The 18001-nt window shown below is 41.3% G+C and overlaps 1 protein-coding gene across 5 annotated transcripts in view; it reads left to right on the top strand.

Annotated features, from left to right (window-relative positions):
- Zmat4 (zinc finger matrin-type 4) overlaps positions 1-18001 on the top strand; it is a 424653-nt gene that overhangs the window by 32892 nt on the left and 373760 nt on the right. The window contains exon 2 of one of the 5 annotated variants that reach the window (XM_087217364.1): positions 8466-8513. The exons of the other annotated variants lie outside the window; for them this stretch is intronic. The gene's annotated coding sequence lies outside the window, so the exon portion shown is untranslated. The remainder of the gene's footprint in view (positions 1-8465; positions 8514-18001) is intronic. 5 annotated transcript variants of the gene reach the window in all.

The following is an 18001-nucleotide window of genomic DNA, read 5'->3' as shown; positions in this document are numbered from 1 at the left end:
TCTCATTTGCATCTCTCAAAAGACCAGTGATGTTGAACATTTTTTCTTATGTTTATGTGCTATTTCTACTTCTTTGTCTGAGAAATGTCTGTTCATTTCAGATGCCCATTTTTGGATTGGGTCTTCAAATTTGGGAGTTTGATATTTTTAAGTTCTTTATATATTTTAGATAGTATACCTTTGACTGAGGGACAGCAGGTGAAAATTTTTTCCCACGTTGTGGGTTGTCTCTTCACACTGTTGGTCATTTCTCTTGCTGTGCAGAAGCTTTTTAATAAGAAGAGATCCCATTTGTTGATTGTTTGTGCTAGTTTATGGGCAACTGAGATTTTGTTCATAAAATATTTTCCTACACCAATGTCTTCAAGAGTTCTATCTAACCTCTCTTCCATCTGGTTTAGTGTTTCTGTTTTAATATTTAGATCTTTAACCCATTTTTATTTTAGTTTAGTGCCTGGTGGGAGATATAGGTCTAGTTTTAATCTTTGGCAAGTTGAAACCCAATTTTTCTAGCACCATTATTGAAGAGGCTATCTTTCCCCCAGTGAAGGTGTTTGGCTCCTTTGTCAAAGATGATGTGGCTGAGAGTGTCTGGAGTTGTTTCTGCATCTTCTAATCTGTTCCACTCTCCTCCACCCTGTTTCTTTGCCAGTACCATGCTGTTTTTTTTAACACTAGCTTTGTAGTATTGTTTCAGGTTGGGGGTTCTGATATTCCCTGCCATGTCTCTGTTGCGTAGAATTGATTTTGCTATTCTAGGTCTCTTCTTGTTCCAAATGAATTTTTGGATTATTTTCTCAAGGTCTGTGACGTATGCTGCTGGAATTTCAATTGGGATTGCGTTAAATTTATATAGCAGTTTTGAAAGTATGGCCATTTACACTGTATTGATTTTTCCAACCCGGGAACAAGGGATGTTTTTCCATGTTCTGATATCCTCTTCAATCTGTCTTTTCAGAGTGCTATAGTTTTCAGAGAAGAGGTCTGTGATTTCTTATGTTAGGTTGATTCCTAGGTATTTCATTTTTTTGGATGCTATTGTGAAAGGAATTGTTTGCCCTATTTCTCTCTCAGTGAGTCTGTCATTTGTGTAGAGGAAAGCTATTGATTTTTGTGTGTTGACCTTGTAACCAGCTACTTGACTGAATTTGGTTATTAAGTCTGGAAGACTTTTGATGGAGTTGTTGGTGTCTTCTATATAGAGTGTCATGTCATCTGCAAATAATGACAATTTGACTTCTTCATTTCCTATCTTTATTCCTTTTATTTCTTTCTCTTGTCCAATTGCTATGGCTAATGTTTCCAAAACTATATTGAACAGGAGTGCTGATAATGAACATCCTTATCTTGTTCTTGATTTTAGTGTGAAGGATTTCAGTTTTTGACCATTTAGTATGATATTGACTGTCGGTTTTTCATAGATGGCTTCTATTAGATTGAGGTATTCCAATTTTTTGTAAGGTTTTTATAATAAATGCATTTTGGATTTTGTAGAATGCTTTTTCTGCATCTATTGAAATGATCATATGGTCTTTGTCCTTGGCTCTATTGATATAGTGTATTACATTTATTGATTTGCATATGTTGAACCATCCCTGAATCCCTGGGATGAATCCCACTTGGTCAGGGTGTATGATCTTCTTGATGATCTTCTGCATTCTGTTTGCCAGGATCTTATCGAGGATTTTTTCCTCTATGTTCACTAGTAAGATATAGTTCTCTTTTTCAGTTGGGTCATTCTCTGCTTTGGGGATCAAGGTGATGCTTGCTTCCAGGAATGAATTTGGGAGTATTGCTTCCCTTTCAACTTTATTGAAGAGTTTAAACAGTAGTGGCAGTAGTTCCTCTCTAAATGTCTTGTAGAATTCAGCAGTGAAGCCATCCAGACCCCTTTAGCTGCTGGAAGGTTACTTGGTTTTACATTTCAAAATCTAGAATGTCCTTGGCAATAACAGGTACATGGTTAGCAACTGGGTGGAAGAGGAAAGGTGTCTCTTGCACCCAGATATTCCATTGCACCCACCTGGTGCAGAACAAAAGCATACAGTGGAGTCCAAAGTTTGGGTATGAGTCCACTTTTATAAATTTCAAATTGTAGGTTTTGAGCTTTCTGAGTTCCAATTTCCCCGTGAGTCCCAGGATAACTGACAATGAAGGTGTAATACCTCCTAGCACTGATTCTGGGGAAAGGCTAACCATGTGTTTAAATCACTCAGCTGGGTATTTAGCATGGAAAAGATGCTGGGCCACATCTGTTCTTGTTCATCCTGCATGAGGAGGTCCTAGGGTCACTCTCAGGGATGCCCCAGTGGGCTGAATACTCACCCTGCCTGGAGAACCTGTGCCACTAGACATTCCTGGTTCCTCTCTGCAGTGTGATACATGCAGTTGTCCACCTGTCACTATGGTGATGAAGGTGAAACTGTGTGGAAGATTTCTTCTGGAGGGACATTTTCTGAGGGAAATCAGTCTTGGCTTGTATTTGCACCTTTGATTCTGCATTCAGGACTCCTTTTGTTATGGTCTTCCTGTAAAGCTCAGATGTGGGGAAAGTTGCATTTGTCACTCTTGCTACAGGTTGTTGGTAATGTGTGATTTCAGCAAGAGGATGATTTTTCAGCCATATCTTTGGGTGAGAGGGAACCATGACCAGAAGAAAACCAAAGACATTTTTAAAGGGAACTTTCTGTCAAAATTGGCCAATATAATTTAATTTCACATTTTCCCCTGACCTTGCTCAGATTTCATTCAGTAAAATTCTGTGCTTTGAACAATGCCATTTTTCTATTTAAAGAAGTGAATTCCTAAATAGAGGAAGAATTCCAATTAACTTTGCAATAAAATGTTCAGGATTTTATACTTTTTGCAACCCTATACCTCATATATATTGGAATTTCATATCATCCAAATCAGCTTCAGTACATTTTCAATTTTTGATATGTTGTGACATGTAGCACATTTTTTGAGAAATACAATTTGTTAGACTTTTTACAGCCATCTCCTAATGTGCTAGAGGCTGTCTCCATATTTTTGCTAAAATTCAACATGTACCATACAGTGCATAAAAATACCAGTCACTTGGGTAAGTCATGACCTCCTTGTAGTCACAGAGACAAAGAATTTAAAATTGACACATTGTACTGACTGTGGGACCTGGAGTAATGATGTCATCTCCAGCCTGTGGCTGCCATAAACAGGTAGAGCCCACACTGTCCAGGGTAAGCATGACCCTTACCCTCTTTTGTCCCTGCCAACACAGTTCCTCTCCCCTCTGGATCTCCTTTGCCTAGCTGTATAGAGAGGATCTGTGATGTGCCATCATGGCTAACCATCCCAGAGCCATTTGTTTGATAACTCAGCATTAGGTATACTTTTACTAAATTTCTGACTTAAGAAATGCAAACCCTCCCCTTTATGCAAAAATTTGGATACCTGTGAGGTCTGTGGGCATGAGAAAGACTCTCAACCTGGATCACTCATGCTGATTTTTATAGCGTTGGCATATGCCTTTCTGCTCAAAAGTGAAATGGTCCAGATTTCCTGAAGTAGGACAACAGAGCCCTGGTTTATGTCCATCCAAGCAAAAGTCAGATACATCCATTAATTGGAAAATGAATTAGAAAAGATTTTTAATCAAGGAATTTGTTCCATGCAGAGCATAAACTGTGATTGGGTACCTTTTCTATGTTGGATTCATCCAAGGCACAGGTTATAAAGATGAATAAAATCTGGACAAAGATTAATTCCTATTTTCTAGGACTTCATGATTTAATTACTAAGTGTGTAATAATGTGTGACAATTATTTTATATAGGTAAGTGTTACAATAAAATTATAAGTATGCATATGTAATCTTTATTTTATTTTATTTTATTTTGGTACCAGGGATTGAACTCGGGTCCTTGCGCTTGCAAGGCAGGTGGCAGAACCACTGAGCTAAATACCCAGCCCTGCATATGTAATCTTTAAATGAGTACTGGATCATGAGTATTGGTGATAGCTTTATCTTGGTTTATGACATAAATTCATGATTTTTACAGGGTCTCCCATAATTAGTATCTCATAAAAGATACTATTCTGATTAATTTGGGAGGGTTTACCTATTACTCTATATCAATGACTCATTATATGGATTTTCCTCAAATCTATATTTTCAGTCTTAGTCTTGCTCTGAGCTATTTTGTTCCAGTACACTCAGTTATCTGTTGACCATTTCTACCTGGAAACTACTCAGAAACTTCACACTTGGTCAGTCATAAATTGAATCTTTCATCTGTGCTTTCACTCACAGCCTCAATTTCTACTGTCCTGGGTTGTTCTCTGCCACTGTGAAAGGCACCTCCATTCAAACCGAATGTCAGGGACCATTCTTCATTCTTCCTTTTCTTTAGCTAGCTCTTTCAAAGGATGCCCGAGACAGGCTGATTCTACTTTGTACTGATTTCTTTGGTCCTCTACTTTTTTCCAAATTATCTTCCAGTTCTAGAATAGCACACGATAACAGCACACACTTTCACCTGGTTTAATACATACACTCCTAACAAATTTTCTAACTTCTAGTCTATTTAAAATACTTTTTAAAATGGACACATTAATTATGTATATTAACAGAGTACAATATGATTTTCCATACATGTAGATAGCATACACTGATTAATTGAACTTTCATTTTCCACCATCCCCAGCCCCACACTCTTCCCAATCTCTAGGTATCACTATTCTACTTCTAAGTTGACAATATTTTAGCTTCCACATGAGAGAGAGAACATGTAGTACTTGTCTTTCTGGGTCTGGCTTGTTTCAGTTAACGTAATGTCTTAAAGTTCCATCCATTTTGCTGCAAATGACAGGATGTCATTCTTCCTTATGGGCAAATAATACTCCATCATGCATCTCTATCAAATTCTCTTTACCCATTAATCTGTTGATCAGCACTGAATCTGATTCTGTAAGTTGGCTGTGGTGAGCAGAGCTGCTGTAAACATGGATGTGGTGGTGTCTGTGGTTCGTTGATTTCTTTTCCTCTGGGTAGACACCTGGAAGTCCCACTTCCAGGCTTGGTGCTTTCTAAACATTTTTCATATTGCAGCATGCATGACACAAACCCGGTCATCTCTCTTCCCTCCCTGAAGCTCATCAAAGAACCACCTCATTCTTGGGAGAATGTCCTTTTCATGGGGCCTACATGGGACTGTCTGGTTTCTGCCCTGCTTTCTTTTCCAGACTCAGTTCTTGCTACTGCCCTTGAGCTCCTTGATCCCTGCTTTGCCCAAATGGCTCCCTATTCCTTGACTGCCTCCATGCTTCTCACCTCAGTCTCTTCTTTGCTATTCTTCCAGCCCAGGACCATCTCCACAGTCATAACTCAAGCCTCTACCTATGTACAGAGCACTCAACATGTGCCAGGTATTAGGCTAAGAGTTGGTAAGCAAAACAGGCATGGCCTCTCCCTTCCTAGAACTAGTGAAGGGGAGAATATTAACTATGAATCTGTAACTACAAATGGTGATAATTAGGGGACTTGTGAGACAGTGTCCAAAGGACTTAATTTCAATAGGGAAGGTGGTCAAGGAGAGCTTCCTTGAGGAAGTGACTTTGACCCTGAGACTTGCTCTTCTTTTGGCTCTTTCTCCCACAGCTTCTTCTGGGAAGCTTGTCCTGGCTTTGTCAATTGTGGTTTAAATGGACTGGGTGGGCCTCATGCAGCACAAGGTACCTCCTCCATTAGATTATGTGTTATGTTATATAGAAGCCACCTCCCCATTTCTGGAGTGTAAACTCCATGGGAACATGGGAAGAACTTATTTGAAGTGCAGAAGCAGGTTCTCCTAAGTATCTACTGGTAACTTTGGGTAAAGCTGGAACTTCCTTTCAGAAAGGCAAGAGAGATGGTTATCATTTGTGGTCTGTGTTCTCTGCTGAAGTTCTCCTTGGCCTGAAAAGGTCTGGGAGCCATTATCCCAATACCTAAGGTGGCAGACACACAGCTCCAGTGCTATATTACTCTCAGGCTGAGGCTGTCTCAGAAACAAGTAGAGATGTTGCCATTGTGTGGTATTACCAGTGTTATGCTACCTGAGATGATGTTGCTATTGTAATAAGGTGAGAGCATGTTTGTCCTAATTGACAAATTAGTGACACATGGAAATTCTTGGGGCTGAGGAGGAGGGATTGTGATAATGTCCTTGGTAAACAGGCCCCTATCTGATTTCAGCTGGGCTGCTGGTGAAGTGATGAATTGCCTGCCTCACCTCAGGCTACATCCATGCCAGTGGTCCTGGGTCCTGGTTCCTTTTGTCTTGGGCAATCTCCATGAAAAACTTTTTGTGGCAGGTGTCATTACCACACACACACACACACACACACACGCACATTACTGAGGCTGAAAAGATCTGTGACTTGCCTTAGGCATAGATCCCAGAGCTGAGATTAGTCCTGGATGGGTCAGACCACACTGAATCCTTTTCAATGCCAGAGTATTTATAAGCTTGTAACTTCTCACTAAATACAGTTAAGAGCCTCTTTCTTCAGACTAGCCTCAACCTCTTTCTCTGAATTTCATTTTATTGCACAGCAAGGGTGGCTCTCACACTGAGCTACCCCAGAACACTGGGATTTTAAGACTGCTTGACAGTAAGGCTGGGAGGTGGACCTGGGAGATGTTGCAGGAGGTTCTATGATATCACCGTATTGACAAGCACACCCCTAGAGCCCCTTCTGCCTTCATGTTCTGCTTACTTCTTATGATCTGGCTGCTTATTGTGAAGAGTCCTTCTAGAAGGTGGGTTCTGCTTCAGGTAGTTTATATTCCCCACAAGTCTGACTGTCACAAGTGCACACAGCTTCTGCTTTGACACTTGATGTGGCACCAAGAGTGGCAGGGGAGATCCTGCCCTTTACCCCAAGTCCCTGCTCTTAATCAGGGAAGTTTTGTTTATGTTAACCCCCCGCTGCAGGCAATATCTAGGCCTTGTAATTCTTGTCTAACAATAAACTCAGAACCCTTAAATTGTGTGTGTGTGCTTGAGTGTGGTGGGCATGTGTGTGTGGGTGTTGCTAGACCTGCCTGCTGCCACTAGCAGGGATTTGCAGGGATTGACAGTTTGGGTTTCCGTGCATGTACTACTTGTGGAGAGAGAGTGAGGGAAGGTGCATCATCCTTCTTTCCTCGTGGACTGGCTTTACCTTCATAAACACCTTCATCCCCTGATGGTGAGGGGCATCTGTGCTGTGTGCGAGGGCTACCAGGGGTGGCTCACTGAGGCAAGAGGAAAAAACAGGGAGCCCTTAAAGGCCAGCAAAAAACTTCATGTCTATTTTCCATAAATCTAATTTCCTATGAAAACACAATCTTTTTGAAGTTGCTGAGGTCAGGATCAGCAAATCAGGTACTGGTGGCCCTGGGGGAGAAAGCAGCACTTGAGTCACGTTTATTCTGTCCTCAAGGGCAATTACAAAGGCTTTCTCAGGGCCTCTGGAGTCTCCCCAGTTTAGTTAAGTGCAAGAAAGGTGCATCGTAATGATGAAGAGACAGGAAACACTTCACTGGTCAGATACATGGTCATCCTGCAGGATCCCTTTTGTCTCCTAGGGCAAGTGAGTGGCAAAAACTCATATAATGACTGTGAACAGATTTCCCAAGTTTGATCACATTGGCAAGGAGGCCAAGGGGCAGAAAGATGAACATAGTGGAGAAGCTGTGTGCAGGAATTTCTGCATGATTGGGGTACCTTGGAGACTGAAGGAAGTGCCTATAACTTCACTGGTGGGGCAAATCTGAGCTGAGGGCCATGGGAAGTCCTCTGTCCACTTGCTGGTGCTGACTTTGCACAGAGCCTGAAAGCTCCACTTTGTCATTTTTCAGGGTTGTGGCATTGACTCTCTCACAGACCACAGAAAGGACAACATATTTTCCAGCCAGAGGGGTCATCATTCATTAATGAGGGCATGCACTAGCTGATTAAACCTGCCAGTCTTAGGATTCAGCGGGAAGAGAAGGTTATCTCCTGATCTCTATTCCAAGGTGGTACCCACTTCCTGCTCTGTACAAGGCCTTGTACTAAGGAGACTTTAGGCTGCTGATCATCTAACATGAAGCCAAAGAGAAAAACAAGTTGTGCACAGTATGGAGAGTCAGTTTCAGAAGATGTGGAATGAGCACTGCTCCATCCTCTGTCCACATCCCCGGGTTATGAATGAGCAATGTCTTCTTCCTGTCTGTCCAGTTGCCTTCCTGAGTTACCCATGACGCCTTCTTCCCTCAGGCCCCTCACATGGAAAAATTACTGAGCTGTATTTCAAAGCAGTGAAATGTGTAGATCTGAAGTGCAGAGTCCAGTAGGTTATACCATCTAGTTGCACTGGGTCACAGCCACCCAGATGAAAATACGGTACAACTCCATTCTGACACTTCTGAAAGCTTTCCCCTGCCTCTGTCAGTAAGTGCCCTTCCTCATATCTCTTCAGATAGAGTCATCTTGGCTGGTCTGGAACTTCATATAAATGGATCATAAGGTATGCACTCCTTTATATCTGGCTTCTCTTGCTTCAATTATATATATTTTAAATTTGTAAATTGTTTTCCTATGCTTGTGATACATACTAGATGTGTGCTTCATAGGGACTTGGTACATTTACATAGCACACCTTGATCCTCTTTACTTATCTTTTCCCTTGATCCCCTCTCATCTTCCCCCATGATTTTTGAGATTTGTCCCTCATATTAGTAGTTCATTCTTTTATTGTTGATTTTTAAAAAAATGTCCCATTGTATGACTATACCAAAATGTAGCTGTTTACTTGTTGATGGATGCAGGGGCTATTTCTAGTTTTTTTACACACACACACACACATTCTCACATATATATGTATATATGTATATATATATGTGTATGCATGTATATAGATGTATATTATACAAATATATATGTATATATATATGTGTGTGTGTGTGTGTGTGTGTGTGTAAGCTATGTGTTTTTATTTCTTTTGGGTAAATAAGGAGTGAAATATTTGAGTTGTAAGTGTATGTCTAATGCTAACTAAATTGCTAAACAGTTTTCCAGAGTGGATGGAACTATTTCTCACCTCCCCCAACACTGCATGAGAGTTCAGGAGACTCTATCCCCTCCCCACCTTGGATACTGTTAGCCTTTGGAACTGTAACTCTGCCAGTGGGTGTATGTGGAACTCACCATGGGTCCTTATGCAGAATTAGCTGTCATGACACTGTCCCTTAATTTCACCCCCCAACATGTTTTGTAATTTTTCACTCTTTACCCTGTCTCAGTCAACTCATCTGAACCCAGCCATGCCTCCCTTCAGGCAAATAGCTCAAATAGCTCCCTGGTCACCCTGTCCTTTGCTGCTGAAAACCATTAATAACTAACACCCATGAGGATTTTCCAACTATTAATTTTTTATGATTAAATACATCATAAATATATGTTGTCTTGAGAGCAGATTGCTTGGGGATATTGGGCCTGGATTGTTTCACTCTATCCTGCTCTCCTTTGCCCTTGGGTTTCCTTTGGGAAACTTCTTGTGCTCTGTGGAGTACATGTGGAGATCGCTGACTTACCAGACCCTCCTCAACAGCCACCTGTCTGTGTGATATATACTTGATTGAGCCAAAGCAGGTCCAGAGGGCACAAGTAAGTTACATGAATAAGTTCCCCATATGCCCATGGCTCTTACTCCTGCTATATTTCCTTCTGCTTCCCAGCATTCACCTGTAGTCTCATGGGGTGTACCATATGATTAGCTGACAGAGGAAGAGAAGGTTAGGGCTTGGTTTATGTATGGTTCTGCCCATTATCCAGGTACCACCCACAAGTGGACAGCTGCAGCATGCAGGTCCCTTTTAGGACCTCCCTGAAGGAGAGTGGTGAAGGGAAATCTTCACAGTGGGCAGAACTTTGGGCAGTGCACTTGGTAATACATGTTGCCTGGAAGGAGAAATGGTCATATGTGTGAATGTATACTGATTCCTGGGCTGCAGCCAATCGTCTGGCTGCGTGGTCAGGAACTTGGAAGAAACATGAAGAATTGGTGACAAAGGTATTTGAGGGAAGAGGTATGTGGATAGACCTCTCCATACAGAAAAAGGGTGTAAAAAATATTTGTTTCTCATGTAAGTAATCACCAAAAGGTGACCTCAGCAGAAGAGGACTTTAACAATCAAGTGGATGAGATGACCTGTTCTATACTTAGCAGTCAGCTTCTTTCTTCAGCCACCTCTGTCATTGCCCAGTGGGTTTATGAACACACTAGACTGGCCATGATGACAAGGATAGAGATTATGCATGGACTCAGCAACATGGATTCCCACTGACCAAGGCTGAACTGGCTACAGCCACTGCTGAATGCCCAGTATGGCAGCAGCAGAGACTACCACTGAGACCCCAATACAGCACCATTCCCTGGGGTGATCAGCCTGCAACCTGGAGGCTGGTTGATTGTAGTAGACCACTTCTACCATTGAAAGGACAGTACTTTTCCTTACTGGCATAGACACTTGTTCTGCATATGGATTTGCCTTCCCTGCATCCTACATGAAGTAATTTTGCCAAAACTACCATTCATGAACTCACAGAATGCCTTATTCACCATCGTGGAATTCCACGCAGCCTTGCTTTTGACCAAGGAACAGATTTTATGGCCAAAGAAGTGAGGCAATGGGGTCATGCTCATCCAGAAGCAGCTGGATTGATAGAAAGGTGAAATGGTCTTTTAAAGACACAGTTACAGCACCAGTTAGGTGAGAATAGCTTGCAGGGCTTGAGCAAGTTTCTTCAAAAGGCTCTGTATGCTTTGAATTAATGTCCACTATAAGGTACTGGGTCTCCTATAGCCAGGATTCATGGGTCCAGGAATCAAGGGGTAGAAGTAGAAATGGTAACACTCACCTTTATCTGTAATGATCCAGTAGCAAAATTTTTGCTTACTGGTCCTGTGACCTTATGCTCTGCTAGCTTAGAAGTCTTAGTTCCAGAGAGGGGAAGGCTTGAACAAGGAAGCACAACAGTGATAACAGTGAACTGGAAGCTAAGACTTCCCCCCAGGTCATTTTGGTCTCCTCATGCCTCTGAAGAAATAAGCTAAAAAGGGAGTTACAGTGTTAGCAGGAGTGACTGACTCAGACTATCAAGGGGAAATTGGACTATTACCCCACAATGGAGGAAAGGAAGGATATACATGCAGAGCAGGAAATTCCTTAGGACATCTCCTTGTATTACCTTGTCCTGTTATTAAAGTCAGTGGGAAACTACAAGAACTCAATGCAGACATAATGGCAAATGGCCCAGAATCTTCAGGAATCAAGGTATGGGTCACCTGACCAGGGAAACCTGCTTCGGTGCTTGCTGAAGGCCAAGGGAATAGAGAATGGGTAACAGAAGACGGTAGTTCTAAATACCAGCTATGACCCTGTGATCAGCTACAGAAATGAGAATTGTAATTATAATAGTTCTCTCCTAATATGCTTCCAAATTAATATAATGTCGATAGACTTAATATTGGTTCTTAAGTATTGTTAGACTTAATATTGGTTAAGTATTGTTAAATCTATGTTATAATATTCAAGTTATGAAATGTTAGGAGTAAGCATCACTCAAAGAAAACTTGCTTTCTATTCTGGGGAGGGAATTAGTGCATTTCTGTTTGTATGCAGGATAGTTATAACATGTTAGAAATAACTTGCCTTTGTATCTGGAAACTGCTTTAAAGATAGGTGTCTGGCCGTTAAGTTGACAAGGAGTGGACTGTGATAGTTAACATATTTTGTCAACTTGAGTGAGAAACACCCAACTAAATTGGATTTGCATAGTTCTGAGTGTGGCTGATGGGATTTAGTGAAGACAGAAGACCCAGCCTAGGGTGGCTTGTCACCTGAATGGAATAAAAGAGAAACAAAGAAGGAAGGGCTGCTTCTGCTTCTTTGGAGGAGCTCCATTCTTCACCTTAACATTGGATGTTGTCTCCTGGCTTCTATTAAGATCCTTGAGCCTATTTGTTACAGTTGAATGGGCAAAAAAATAGTCCAGATTCTTGTGTATGACAAGGAAATAATTGCCAAACATGCACACCTCATAGTAAGTAGCTACGTTTAGTGATGATCATGACATAATAGCAGAAGGTACAGGCAGAATGGCAAAAGGAAAAAAAGAGAAGAAAGAGGAACCCTTGATATAACTCAGGCTTCCAGTATTTAAAAGGTTGGATGCTTCTGACTCTACGTGCCTCCTTTTCTGTCTCACTGGTGTGGATGATCTGCCACCCTGGGCATCAAACTTTCTAAGCTTAAACATGGATAGTCACCATGTGTGCTGTGTTCACAGCTGAATGAAGGGAAAGGTGACTCACTTAGTGCCTCCATTTCTAACTGCATCATCCTGATAGGGACTCACACAGGACATTACAGTGACCTCCAGGCCTTTGACTGGATCCTTCAGATCTCTAGTGCATAGACAGACCCTCTGCACTCTTCCATGCCTGACTTTATGAGTGGCTGTTGTAAGCCAATCTTGTAAATTCTAACATATTTGTATATCTTCCATGAAATTTGTTTCTCTAGTAAGCACTAGCTGATACACCCTCCCAGCCATGTATTAGTGATCTGTTTTCTGAATGCAAAGTGCTATTCCAAGCCTAGGCCCCTGCTTTTGCTGGGAAGGGTGTTTCTGCCCCTCTCAGTGTCTGCCTGGAAATATGGCACCTTTGGGCCAAGATGCTCCAGCATCTGTCACTCACAAGGTTATAGGCTTGTTGTCTCCATGATTTATGTTCCTACCTATCCCCCAACCCACATACCCATTCTAGGTTTTTGTACTTAAACTTATCCTTGTGCCCCTACTCTTTGCCCAGCAGTCTAACATTCAATTACTTTCATTATTGCCTCAGCCTACTTTTCTCCATGCTTTCACCTGTCCTCTTGCCCAAAGGGTTCACGTACTACTACACTGTGTGACTGTCTTTTTTCCATGCCTTTGCCCATAATGTGCCTCTTCACCTAGAATGCTCTCTCTTCCTTTTTTCTTTTTTTCTATTCCTTTTCATCTTGCATTGAATCTTGAATTCTACTTCCTGTGAGAAACCTCTTTCTCTTTTTCCTCTGATTTCCACTTAGCATTTCTAGATTCTTTTGCGGCTCACTTTCTTCCTAAAATCCCAGTTTAAGAAGCTTACCATCTAGGGAGAGAAGACAAACACAAACGAAGAGCTCAGTAATGACATAACTTGGGCCTCTTCATCCATTCTTCCTGTCCCACGTAGCCTCTGTGGAGGACACTTTACTGAGACTCATGTATAATTCAGTGTGCAGGGGTCTAGAGGAAGGGATCAGGAAGTGGGATCCACTTTAAAGACCTGTCATGATAGTGTGGCAGCACAGATACTGGAGGAAGGGAGACACTTGTGTGTGGTAGGTGCCCCTGAAAGGCAGGGTACACTGTCATCTAGATCTGTCCCTGGCTGCTTGTGCTTGGGAAAATGCTCCCACCTCCATGAGAGTGGATTCTGATTCTATGGAGGTCCATTGGCTGTGTACTAAAGGGCTCTGCTTCCCCACCCCTATTGAGCCTGTGGTTTTGAGAGGAAATCAGTTTTTATGTCTGCTAAAGTTATCTTGGGCTCTCTGCTTGGAATCATCAGAGCTTAGCAACAGAGAGCCGGGGGGGGGAGGGGGCGGTTTGAGTCATTTGGCACCAGGGCCAAAAGCAGCCAGCAGAAAAGCCCACACCACCTCTGTTGGGCTTCAGTGGGCTCCATTAGGATTCAGAACATCCTGGCTCCTCAGGGTGAAACACCAGAGCTTGTCAGAAAAATAATGCAGGCTCAAATGGCTTTGGGTCTGGACAGGCCATTTACAGAGTGCCTAAGTTCAGTGGGCAGGTGGCCAAGTTTTGAAGTCTAGTGTCATTTGAAGTGAGCACAAACAGTGGGGGATGGCAGGAAACCATGAATGCCAGTGTGTTCAGATTAGCTGTGGGAGTTTCTGAGACTATGGTGTATAGTACTCACTGGGGACAGGCTTCCTCTTTAAAATGGCCTACCTGTCCTTTGCAGTCTGATCTTGCATTGAGCCACTTTATAGATTTGTGTGCAGTGTGTGTGTGTTTAAAAGTATAATTAGCCCTTCTTAAAGACAATTAGCCCTATCCAAAACAATTAGCTATTTATGATTAGTAATTGGCCTTTAAAAAGTTTTGCTTCCTAAAAATAAGTCCTTTAATATTTAATCCTTAGAGCATACCTCAGCACCACACTTCATCTCCTTTCTCTTTTTAGATTTTAGGACTTCACCACTATATCTAGCCAAGGCCTTTGCCTGTCTCTCCCATACTGCTTTAGCATCCAGAAACCTTTACACGTCTGCTGATACCCGCCTCTCTGTCTTCACCAGGCTGCAGGCTGTGCCTGCAGGCTTCGGGATGAGACTCTGGTCTTTAGAATTCTCATCAGGTAAAAGCACCATTGCTAGGTGTGAGGTGGGAGGAGAAAGCTAGGAGCCTGCGCTGGTTTTGTCACTGGGCTGACTTCAGGAATCTTGACCTTCCCAGTCCTACTGTTCCGAGGTCCACAGTCTGCACTTTCATACCACATTGAATTTCCATGTCTTGTCTAATCCATTCTCACTGATGCTGTTATCCAGGGCTGTGCTGTGCATGTATTATCTATGCCATCAGATTTATAAACTCTTAGGGAAGGGACTTTGTCTTTATTTCTTTAGTGCTGTTCTGCCTTTACTATCCACAGGAATTGAGAACTGTCGTCAACAGATAGCCAGTATGTTATACATGTTTGAACTTTGGAGCATTTTATTGGTAAATCATTCAGAATAGTACTTTACAGAATATGATATGCAGACCACTGAGGTTTCCTAAGACTCTTTCAGAGGGTCTCTGAGGTTAGAACTGTTTTCATAATAATATTAAGACATTCTTTGCCTTTTCACTTAGAAACTCAGATTGATGAGGCAAAAGCAGATTAGTAAAACTGTTGGTGTCTTAGTCCAAATCATATCAGTGGTTTCAAAATGTGCTGGTTAAAAATAAAAAAAGTAATCTCCTCCAAAAAATCTTCCAGTTTCACTTAAGAATGCCCTTGCTGAAGTTGTAGAAGTTGTTGTTTTGGATACAACCCTTGAATACATGTTTTTAATATACTGAGTGACAAAATGGGAGGCATACATAGAGGGTTTCTTCTCCATTCCAAAGCCCAAAGTTTGACTTCAGAAAAAGTACTTTTCCAGAGGTTTGGGTTGTGAACTGACCTAGAACTTCTTTTATGGAATATCATTTTGATTTGAAGAAGTGGTAGATAAACTACATCTATTCAGCTTTAAATATTTGGAAGATTTTCTTTTAAAAATTCAATAAATAAGCCTCCTATTTTAAAGAACACAGCTGACTGAATGTATTCTTATTTTATTTTTCCAATGATAAAATCCTAGCACTAAAGGGAAATTAGAATTTTTCAAAATTTGTATCCACCATGATGAATTTGGCAGCTTCCCAAACCTTAAATATTAATGAATGTTCTTTTTTGATGTTGTATAATGAAACACATCAGATTTTGGATGATCTGTATGACTTAGTGAGCAGCTTTCCAAATAGCCAAAGTGTGATGTTGCAAAATTGTGGATAGGTAAAAGATATCCAGTGTACAAAGTGACCAGGAGAAGTGTCACGTATCAGGGTACAGAAGTTCACTGGCATGCTTGTCGATAGCCCATTACAACCAGCCCTTAAGAAGCTTCCCCTTGTCAAATGTTGGTTGAGTAGTCAAGAAAAAAATATCCATAATTATCTCAGAAGGCTATTAAATGTTATATTTTCCAATCATTTTTCTATGTGAACCTGGATTTTCTTCATTTATGTCAACTGAAATGGCCCAGCACAACTGACTTAATGAAGACACATGTATGAAAATTCAGCAGTTGTTTACTGAACAAAAGATTTGCTAAAATCTGAAAACAATGTTATTGTTCTTATGATTTTTAAAAAATATAGTTTTTAAAATAAACTTTATTTTCATTTTACATTTTTAAAAAGTTGCAAGTGTAGTACAAATAGTTCCTATATACCCATTACTCTTTCTCCTGATGTTCATATCTTATATAACTGTGTTATATTTTTCAAAACTGGCATTCACACAATACACACTATTTACAGATTATAGATTTTATCAATTTTTCTATTAATGTCATTTTTCTATTCTAGGATCCAATCTAGGACACCACATTGCATTTAGAATATAGTTTATTGTATGTAAATATATTATATATGTTAACATGTAGTGGTTTCCTACTGTTATTTTCAAGGAGTTAATAAGTATGTAAAATTTTTTCAGTTTTAATTCTGATCATGGTAAATACTGATAGATATGACACACATGAACAAAAACTTTTGGAATCTCAATTATTCTGAAGTGTGCAAGAGGGTCCTGAGTACAAAAACGTTTGAGAAGAGCTGACCTAGAATATTTTACAAGAACAGAATGTTTGCATTTGCAAACTGCTAGGCTGTAAGGATAGCTAGAAGGTGAGGTTTATATAATGTCTCTGGAGAGTTCTACTCACTCTCCCTCTTCAGGGTGGTCTATAAATATACATGAGTGTGCAAAACAAAATTCACTGAGAAGGAACTTGAGTATTGGAGACAGCACTTGATTAAGCCAGTTAGTCTGGGCAGCCCACAGATGTTCACTGAGTACGTACTATGTGCCTGGCTGTGTTCTAGGCACCAAGGATGCAGCTTCCTATAAAATACAGGGAGTCTCTGACAGCAAAGAGCTTACATTCTCTGGGAGACAAGTTAAACAGTAACCCTTAAGTAAAGAAGTTGCTTTGGCTTAGTACTGGTAAATGCTGTACAGGAGAGAAAATAAATTAGAGACTGATGCAGACAGGAGAGGGGTGGGCATTGTCTGCGTGAGGCTTGGTTGTGGGCATTTTCCAGGTGCAAGATTAGTGTTTTTGAGGGAATGGGGAAAGGCCAGCACATCTGAAGTGCAGGGGACAGGAGAGAGTGGAGGAAGATGACCTTGGAAAGGCAGGTGAAGCAGGGATGGTAAGGCCCCCAGGTGAGGAATTTGGAGTGTTCACATTGCCTGGAAGTGCTTCTGGGCTTTAAGCAGAGGAGAGACAAGATTTCATTGACTTAAGATCATTCTGGCCCTGAGAAGATGGTCCTTAAGGTGTGAAACAGAGGCAGGCAGAGGAGCTACGCACCTTGCAGCAGAGAGAGCGGTGGCTTAAACTCCTGGTGTTCTGCTGAAGCCATTGGGACTGACAGGTCCAGAGTGCATTACAGGTGAAAGCAGCAGGTCTTGCTAACAGCTTGGATGGTGGGAAGGAAGAGAACAATCCAGGGGCCTCCTGGGTTTCTGTCTTGAACAGTTGGGTGATTGATGGGACCATTTCCTGGGAGGGGAAGCTGGGGAGGCAGTGAGCCTATGAATGCTGCTCAGTTCTCCTTGGGTTCAAGTTAGATTTGAGCCTATGAATGTCCAGGAATATAAACCATACATGCAGGTATTGGTCAAGAACCTACTGCAAGCAAGATGCTGATCTGTATGTTGAAAGAAATCTTCATAAATGTGATGCACACATACAAATAATTTTTTAAAAAAATCATGTTTATCTCTCTCTGCTGTCACAGTGCTGGAGAAGCAGAGGACAGAAGAATATTGCCATCTGGGTGAATTATCTGCTCTTCTATCCTTTTTTTTGTGGGGGGAAGTGTGTTGAAGATGACAAGTTACAAGAAAACATCTAATAATCAGGGTGGTGTGTGTTCTTCAGGGGACAGGTGGCACAGTTTTCTAACCATTTTTGCAAGATTTGGGGACCCAAGAAATGTAAATATAACATCTTTTGTCTCTTCCTCTTGGGAGGCTCAGAGCATTTTATCTTACTCCTCCTTCCTGTATCTGTGGGAGAGAGGTGGGTGGAGAAATGTCATTACTTATAAATATATTACTAGTAAATAATGAAAGTACTC

Source organism: Heterocephalus glaber, unplaced genomic scaffold (genome assembly GCF_053883595.1).
Source record: "Heterocephalus glaber isolate CG9 unplaced genomic scaffold, H.glaber_assembly_v1.0 deba00001461, whole genome shotgun sequence".
Taxonomy (NCBI): Eukaryota; Metazoa; Chordata; class Mammalia; order Rodentia; family Bathyergidae; genus Heterocephalus; species Heterocephalus glaber.
Note: the sequence above shows the minus strand (reverse complement) of the source record. Positions and strands in the feature narration are given on the sequence as shown.